Raw genomic sequence first — 9,989 nt, forward strand, 5'->3', positions numbered from 1 at the left:
TGTAATGAAAAACAACATATGGCTTTGGATAGGAATTTTCATATCATCGATGAACTTTATGATATTTTTGTGTTTTCAAAATTAAATTCTCCGGATGTCAAGTATCACATAAGAGAAGATCAAAGCAACTCTACTTAACCATATCATAGCTCACAACAACTTAGATTTGGTTCATGCTTTTTGCTACCCACAAGTTTCAAATTTTGAGGTTTGAACATTTTAAGCCAACAAACCCAAAACTAGGTAGAGCATAAAGTTGTAACTAAGCATATGAAGGAAATTAATAGAGCAACTATTCATCATCTCAACAAAGAAAATTTACACCATGCTTACTACACATATTAAAAGAAATATTTTTGGTATTTTCTAAATTTTGCAAATTTTTATTTGTTTTTCGTTATGCAAATTTTTATGGATTTTCTGATTTTGCAAATTTTTATGGGTTTCATGCAAGATTATGAAAACAGTAAAGATAAATGATGCAAGTTACCTCTCGTGGGGGTCCTCCCCCAAGCTAGCTTCAGGCTCACTACGGCTGATCGGGGTTGAAACCCGTCCAGCGGCAGTATACCCTCCACTCCTCCTGTCGCTGCAACTGCAACTGCTCCATGTCATGGATTCTCTCGCAGTGTGACGCTGCCATGCTTGGGTAGTATCGATGTGTTGGTTCAGCATCTCTTATATGTTGTCGCCCTGCACCCGCAGCTCACCTAGCTCCTGGGTGATGGCACCGAAACCTCGGGATGAGGACATCCGTCTAATGAGGTTCGGGGCTCCACCGAAGCGGAACTAGTGGACCGGTGACCTGGTGCCTGCCGTGTCCACTCCTCTGTGCTGGCACTGTGCCACGACGAACCACTGGCCTCATGCTAATGTGAGTGATGTGGCTGTTGAGGTGATGATGTCGGCTCTGCCTCCCTTCTGGTCCTGCTTCTTGTCATCCTGCCAGGCAAACCATAAGATCTATGCCTACGACCTCCTTCTCGTGGAACGAGAGGGATGGTTAGCGAATGGCAATTATACAAATGAAACTCTGCATTGGGTAGCGGAATCTCATTTGTATAGGCCAAGTAAAAGAAAATCAAAGAGTCATTCGGGCCTTTCTTGAGTGTGTGACCTTGGACCAAATAGGCCTCGTCGATATACGCACGGTCGCCCTCAATGAAAGGAATAAAATTTCCCTCTAAAGCACCGATGCATGTAGTGATATGAGTAATCAAAGAAGTGCACTCAATAGGACCCATCATCTTGAAATTCAAAAGCCATTGCCTAACCAAAGCTTGCACAGGGGAGACTTTGATCTTGTTGACCATGGCATAAAGAATGAGCAACTCATCATTGCGCACGGGTCGGACATCATCTCTTGGAAAGAGAGTGATGGACAACCACTTGTGCATCAACTGAAGAGTTGGATTATGAATATCGCCGCACCGAGGTGCGAACTTGCCATGGACAACTTGACCCGAAATCTGACCCCAAAATTCATGACGATTAAAACCGCGACAAGCTTGATCGAAAGAAATTGGCCAGCATTTGTTGAAATTAAGGTGACCGGCAAAAGTTTTCCAAGAAATCAAATACTCTTTCCCGAAAAGTCGAAAATAAACCCCATTTTCCACCTCCTGAAGAGTGCAAAGAAATTGGACGGTGGGGAGTCGAGAACCATACTCCTCAATGGGAACGAAGTTATCCCAACCAATTACATGCCAAACATTAGAGGAGTCTCCGTACATACCTGTTTTGATGAGGAGGTCCGGATTGAATGCTCGGGTGTGGATGAAGCTTCGGTTCTTGAGGATGGCGTAGACTTATCGTTCACGATCATCTCGCAAGTCGAGGTACGGTGCATCTTCCGCATCAATCTCTATGACCTCGGCTTGCGGTTCGGCTTACATCTCTTCGTGCTGTTCCTCTTCCTCGTTGTCCATCGTGCTTGGTGTAGGCATAGGTTCGGGTGTGTATGAGCTTGAGCCACCCCGAGAACGGGATGAACTTCCACCCGTCATCTTCTTGAATGCGCCGGAAACCTTTCGCCCTAAGCCTTTCATGATGGGCAAAACACGTGCAACTCAAAAATGGGTTACATTAGTGAAACCGAAATGAATGCTCTTACCCGTGAGTTGCTCCTTCTTTCATGCAGCAAAGAAATGAGAGAGAGAGGTCTCTTGAAATCAAATCTTGAGCAAAAGTCCAATGAAAACCCGAGAGTAAAGTTTGAGAGAGTTTGAGAGGGAATGAGTGAATGAGAGTTGAGTGTGAGAGCTCAAAACTCACCCCTCGGCTTCTATTTAAAGAGAGAATGCCCGGGCACAACAGCTAGGAGCTGAACACAATGATCACTAGCTGTTGGAAAAAGGTGGTAGGGAGCTGTTGCAAAGTGGGGTCGGCCGACCCTAGGGTTCGGCCGCCCCCCTGTGGGCCCGCTGGCTGACAGCCACGGCCCATGTGCTCCCTAACGGCTATAAGTTTTGAAAATTTGGGTGCCCGGCCAAACTTTGCTTCGAAAGATGTTCAAAATTATATTTCAAAGCATTTTAATGCTCCGAAATATTTTTGAATTTTTGTGAGAGTCAGAAAAGTGCTAGAAAAGTTTCTAGCATGCATGAGTGTTTTGAAAATCGAAATATGCAGTGGGAAAATTTGAAAAAGTCAAGAAAAGTAAAATGGCGGAGAGTAAACATGGGATACGTACCGATTTACCTTCGGCAAGGACTCGTCGTTTTGAGTCTGACGAGCGGGACCTTTCTCCTGCTGTGTTTACCACTGCTCGGCTCATCCTGGAGAATTGGACGAGGATGAGCTTGCAACCTTACGCCATACCTTCTTTGCCTGTATTTTCTTCGATTGGGTGGTCGTAGGTTTCGATGGTGGGGATTCTGGTGCATCCCAGAGTGCCTGCCCTTCGTCATCCTGTTGGTTCAGGATGCGCTGCTCTTCCCTTCGTTTGAATCTGAAGAACATGTTCTCCTTTCCAGCACAGAAGCGGATCTCTCCTCTTCCCACGTCTATCCTTGCTTTGGCGGCCCTCAGGAATGGTCGCCCCAAGGATGAGCTCGATTCTGAGGTCACATTCTATGTCCATCACTATAAAGTGTGTAAGGACGAAGGAGTCTCGCACACGGACCAAGACATTCTTGGCTATCCCCTCGGGATACTGGATTGTTGAGTCTGTGAGCTGCACACACATATGTTGGGGGGGAGCAGGATATAAGTGTTTCTCATAGATTACCATGGGCATGATGTTGACACTAGCCCCCAGGTCGCAGAGTGCATTCTCATAGTATTGATCGAAGATTGAGCAGCTGATCATGGGGACCCCTGGATCTTCTTGTATTGCTGCTACTAGGCCATCCCAAGTGTTATTCTTTGGGGGATTGCTCCTGCCTGCATGGTTAGTTCGAGAAGTCTGCCGGGGAAGTTTGCCCCACCCGGTAGACACCATATTTGCAGTTTCAACGGGAGATTCGGGTTGCCCCGGAATCTTCCTGGTCTTAGAGACAGGAACAGCAGCAGCGATTTGTGCCAGTTGTATTTCTATCATTTTGTTGAAACTTAGTTTATTTTTAAGAGAAGAAGAAAGAGTTTCAGCTTTGGCATTTATTCCTTCTAAAGTTTTATCGTTGGCAGCAAGCTTTTTGTTTAAAGATTCATTGATTTAAGCTTGGCCAAAAACTAAGTCTCTTAAGGAGGGTTGGTTCGAATTGAAGTTTGAGTTGAAATTGTTACCTCCTCCTTGGAATGGTGGGCGTGCTTGACCCCACCCCTGGCCTCCTTGTGGACGGAACCCGGTGTTGTTGTTGTTGATGTAGGCTGTGTCTTCACGGGTTTTGGGACAGTCATTCCCCGAGTGTCCACCATCACCACAAACCTCGCACGTAAAGTACGAGTTCATGGCATGGACGGGAACAAACATATGTGATTGATTCCCTTCATCAAGCTTCTTCAGTAGGAGGTCTAGCTTGGCGGCAAGCATGTCTATCTCTTTGACGGTATGCATTCCGCCCTTGGTTCTGGGCTGGGAACGCTCCTCGTTCCAGCCCTGGTTGGAGACCATCTTTTCAATTAAGGCCATAGCCTTGGCGATTGTAAGATCAAGATAGGCTCCTCCAACAGCAGCATCAAGGTGGGCTCTAGATGTTGTCGTTAGCCCGTTGTAGAAGCTTTGAAGCACGAGCCACTCGTCCATCCCATAGTGAGGATAGGCGGGTATGTACTCTTGGAGTCTCTCCCAAGCTTCTGGGACGGATTTCATCCCTGTTTGTTGGAAACTTGAAATTCTTCCACGTAGGGCATTTGTTTTGCCCAACGAAAAGAATTTGGTGAGGAATGCCATGGAACATTTGTCCCATGTGCTGATGGCTTCCTTATTATGATAAAATCACTATTTCTCCTTTCCCAAGAGGGAGAAAGAAAACAGGCGGAGCCTGATGGCGTCAGCCGTAACGTCCCGTATAGTTATTGTTTTGCATAACTCCAGAAAGTTCTGGAGATGGGCGTTGGCGTCCTCATTCGGCTTGCCACATAATGGGCTAGCCTGCACCATGTTAATGAGGCTGGACTTCAGCTCAAAGTTCACGTCCCCTAAATCAACATTGGGTCCAGTTGCCACATTGGCAGTAGAGGGGACGGAAAAGTCGCGGAGAGTCTTCTCCGCCATGAGTTCAGTGATTATTGATGGTGCTTGGGAAGCTGGTTCACTTGTCGATTGCGAGATCGGAGGAGGGACGACGCGAGGTCGGACCCTTCTCACGAGTTTCTCGGGATTTTCAACAAAGTTTGTCGGCAAGGAGAAACCAGACGTACACGATCCTGTTTTCATCTAATCAGGAGAAAACAAAAAGATAAACACATTAGCCCGTATAAGCAGTAGCTACCTCTTACTTATATTGCCATGTTTATGTACTTAGTAAATAACTTTACACCTAGTGCCATCCCCGGCAACGGCGCCAGAAATGCTTGTTGACATTTCTTAGCGTCGCCACTAGGAGGGTTTAGTTCCTAGCAACGCCGCCAAGGGAATGCTGTGTTGGTATGTCTTAACATTTACAGAAGGATCCGCAAGCGCACGGATATACCGTTGTAGCATTTCACCCAAAAGTATTCAGGGTATCGTTATTTATATTTTCCCAAGGGATGGCTAGGTTTTGTAAAGTTTATTTACTAGTTCCATAACGATAACACGTATGAAGCAAGATGCACACCACTGACTATACAGGGGTAAGTGATAAATAAAGGATAATCAGGGGTAATGTGACACACACAGAACAACCAACTCTCATGAATAAAGAATAAACAAGCAATCCTAAGATTAGTGGGAGCATAGGCAAAGATTCCTAGTATACTATTCATGTTAGCATATAAGTTATGTTAGCCACATGCTTAGAGCTGCAGGTGCCGGGAAATTAGGGACTTCGGGAAGAATGACCCGCACTGGATAACATCCGGTCCTATTTCATCTTTGCATGAACTCCTACACGATACCTGAACATCGGGGAGTACGCTAACTGAGAAGCAACTTCACGGCGGACCAACAGGGCTGTCACCACCTGCGGTCTACCCCAGTCACACTATGGAGCACCGTCATATCCATAGGATCCCGCATACCCGGGCACCATGCCCGCATATGAGGTCACTACCCTAGCACCCCCGGGTCCCCCACCCTTCGGATGGCAGGTAAGATGCTAAGGCAAGCCCGAAAGCACAACGAACTAATATCCTTACCCAGATCATCTGGTCTAAGCAAGTAACTGGTATAACTTGATAAAGCACAGATCAAGGCTAAGCAAGCTACGAACATAGTGAGATAACCAAGAACGAACTCAATATGAATAGCATAAAGAAAGTCGGAATACAAAGCCATACCAGAGGTCGAGGATTGCTCGCCGACCCCGAGCACGACTGGATTCTCTAAGGAAGATGAAGAACTAGCCTAGCTCCACTACGCTAAGGAGTACAAGTCACAAATGAGAGTGAGAGAGAGGCCTTCAAGTGGTGTGTGTGGTAAGAGTGGTGGGAGGCCCCTTTTATAGCTTGAGAGGTCGGTTCCCGCCGTCTCTATACATGGAAACATGCCTAACCGACCTCTAAAGGATAAGATCAGTCTTCCTGCCAAAAATCAACAGGAAACCCTGACAAGTGGAGTCGGCCGACCCCTTGTTGCCACCTCTGGCCACCGCCCTTCTCTGGTACACTGCCTGGTGGGTCCTGATGTCAGATGGTTGGTGCTGGGGCTTGGTGTTGACATTCCTTAGCGTCGCCACTAGGAGTGGTTAGTTCCTAGCAACACCGCCACGGAAATGCTGTGTTGGTATGTCTTAACGTTTACAGAAAGATCCGCAAGTGCACGGATATACCGTTGTAGCATTTCACCCAGAAGTATTTAGGGTATCATTATTTATATTTTCCCAAGGGATGGCTAGGTTGTGTAAAGTGTATTTACTTAGTTGCGTAACCATGACACATATGAGCAAGATGAAGACCACTGACTATACAGGGGTAAGTGATAAATAAAGGATAATCAGGTGTAATGTGACACACACAGAACAGCCAACTCTCATGAATAAAGAATAAACAAGCGATCCTAAGGTTAGTGGGAGCATAGGCACAGATTCCTAGTATACTATTTATGTTAGCCACATTGCTTAGAGCTGCAGGTGCCAGGAAATTAGGGACATCGGGGAGAATGACTCGCACTGGACAACGTCCAGTCCCGTTTCATCTTTGCATGAACTCCTACACCATACCCGAATGTCGGGGAGTACGCTAACAGAGTAGCAGCTTCCCGGCGGACCGACAGGGCTGTCACCATGTGCGGTCTACCCTAGTCACACCATGGAGCACCATCATATCCAAAGGATCCCGTATACCCAGGTACCATGCCCGCATATGAGGTCACTACCCTAGCACCCCCAGGTCCCCCACCCTTCGGATGGGCAGGTAAGATGCTAAGGCAAGCCCGAAAGCACAACGAACCGATATCCTTACCCAGATCATCTGGTCTAAGCATGCAACTACTATAACTTGGTAAAGCACTAATCAAGGCTAAGCATTCTACGAACATAGCAAGATAACCAAGAACGAACTCGATATGAATAATATAACAAAAGTCGGAATGCAAAGCCATACCAGAGGCCGAGGATTGCTCGCCAACTCCATGGACGACTGGATTCGCTAAGGAGATGAAGTACTAGCCTAGCTCCACTACCCTAAGGAGTACAAGTCACAAGAAAGTGTAGAGACAGAGGCTTCCAAGTGGTGTGTGTGGAGTGTGTGGAGGGAGGCCCCTTATATAGCTTGGATAGGTCAGTTCCCGCCAAAACTATACATGGAAACACTGAGAACGGCCTTCAGGAGGATCAGCACCGCCTTCCCGCCAAAGTGCAGCTGGACGGGAGCCAGGGTAGGTTCGGCCTAACTAAGGGTTCGGCCGGCCCCACCTTGGCACCCTTGGCCACCGTCTTTCTTCGTGTGTCTGCCTGGTGGGTCCTGATGTTGGTATGTCAGTGCCGTGGTCTAGTTGATCGGTTTGGTCTGGTTTGTGGGCCCTCTTTTATGTGTCATGCCAGACGTGATCGTTTGTGACTTTGTCTGCGTATTCGTCATGTTTTCGTCTTATTCCAGACTTGTGCTCCTGAAATCATAAAATCTCGAAAATAAATGTGGAGCTAGGTTAATGATACAAATATGCGAGTAAGAGGTATAGTTTTCCTTCTTAAATGAGTATAGTTGATGGTCATATTTCGCACTTAACGACTGTCAACAACACCCCCAAGCTAGCCTTTTGCTCGTCCCGAGCAAAATAAGGCGCTCGTTGTTGATCAGGAGTTGCGACAATGTTGAATTTCCAACTCATACTTAGGCACAACCAAATGCTTCTTTACCTTGATTTTGAATGAGTTGGCCTTTTGTTCTTACCTCTTACCTTACTCTTGTGGAGCTTATAGCTTCATCTCATCTTTTGCGGTTGAGAGTTAGAACGGTATCATAGAGTGCTCATATCTCTTTCTCTTTAGTTCAACCATCAATTCGGAGGTTTTGCAAAAAATTTCAAAAGAAATTTATAAAGTTCCTCGGATGATCTCTCGGATCGCTCAATGTGTATAATTCCCTACCAAGGCTTTTTATTCTGCCTTTCCTTCTCAACCTATCTCTAATGGCTATTTTTGTGGAGCTGTAGGTATGGAGGATTTGAAGGCACACCTGCTTCTCATATTTTGCTAAGTCAAAGACCAGATCCAAAGGAGAAACAAGTCATAAACCTTGATCAAGATGTGCAAGTGTGTGGATATTTTTTGTGGATGGTGTATGAACTCCTTTGTATGCACCATCTCTCTCTTTTTCTTTCCTTTTGGATAAGGGGCTATCTTTTCTTCTCTTTTTTGTTTTTGACATGCCTAAGCATGTGGCATACTTTCTTTGGGTATGCATCTTTTTTTTTTTGACATGCCGAAGCATGTGGCATACCTTCTTTGGGTATGCATCTTTTATTTTCTTTTTGCATAGCCCCATACCCTTGATGTATTTTTTGAGAGAGAGGTGTCATACATGGACATGGAGTTTTATTTTGTGGATGGATGGAATTTTGTTTACTTCTAGTGTAGAAGCATAGCATGTGGTGGAAACATGTACGTGATCTTGATCATGGGAGTATGAAATGAATCTCACTAAGGGTCACAACAATTTGACAAAACTCAATGAGATAGCAAGCTGCATATGTGGAAGGTTTTGCAATGAAAATCAACATATGGCTTTGGATAGGAATTTCATATCATCGAGGAACTTTATTATATTTTTGAGTTTTCAAAATTAAATACTCCGGATGTCAAGTATCACATAAGAGAAGATCATAGCAACTCTACTTAACCATATCATAGCTCACAACAACTTAGATTTGGATCATGCTTTTCGCTACCCACAAGTTTTAAGTTTAAGATTTGAACATTTTAAGCCACCAAACCCAAAACTAGGTAGAGCATAAAGTTCTAACTAAGCATATGAAGGAGATTAATAGAGCAACTATTCATCATCTTAACAAGGAAAGCTCACACCATGCTTCCTACACATATTAAAAGAAATATTTTTGGTGTTTTCTAAATTTTACAAATTTTTATTTGTTTCTAGTTATACAAATTTTTATGGATTTTCTGATTTTGCAAATTTTTATGGATTTCATGCAAGGTTATGAAAGCAGTAAAGATAAATGATACAAGTTACCTCTCGTGGGGGTCCTCCCCCAAGCTAGCTTCAGGCTCACTACGGCTGATCAGGGTTGAAACCCGTCCAGCGGCAGTATGCCCTCCACTCCTCCTGGTGCTGCAACTGCAACTGCTCCATGTCGTGGATCCTTTGCGCCGGTATGATGCTGCCATGCTTGAGTGTTGTCGATGTGTTGGTTCAGCATCTCTTGTATGTTGTCACCCCGCACCCGCAGCTCACCTAGTTGCTGGGTGATGGCATCGAAACCTCGGGGCGAAGACGTCCGTCTGATGAGGTTCGGGGCTCCACCGGAGCTGGAACTGGTGAACCGGCGACCTGGTGCCTGCCGTGTACACTCCTCTGCGCTGGCACTGTGCCATGACGAACCACCGGCCACATGCTGATATGAGTGATGTGGCTACTGAGGCGGTGGTGTCAGCTCTGCCTCCCTTCTGGTCCTGCTTCTTGTCATTGTGCCAGGCAAATCAGAAGATCTATGCCTACAACCCATGTAAATTATAAACCCATGTAAAAGAAAATCAAAGAGTCATTCAGGCCTTTCTTAAGTGTGTGACCTTGGATCAAATAGTCCTTGTCGATATACACACGGTCGCCCTCAATTAAAGGAATAAAATTCCCCTCTAAGGCACCGATACGTGTAGCGATATGAGAAATCAAAGAAGTGCACTCAATAGGACCCATCATCTTGAAATTCGAAAGCCATTGCTTAACCAAAGCTTACGCAGGGGAGATTTTGATCTTGTTGACCATGGCATAGAGAATGAGCAACTCAT

Source organism: Panicum virgatum, chromosome 5N (genome assembly GCF_016808335.1).
Source record: "Panicum virgatum strain AP13 chromosome 5N, P.virgatum_v5, whole genome shotgun sequence".
In the NCBI taxonomy this organism is placed as follows: domain Eukaryota; kingdom Viridiplantae; phylum Streptophyta; class Magnoliopsida; order Poales; family Poaceae; genus Panicum; species Panicum virgatum.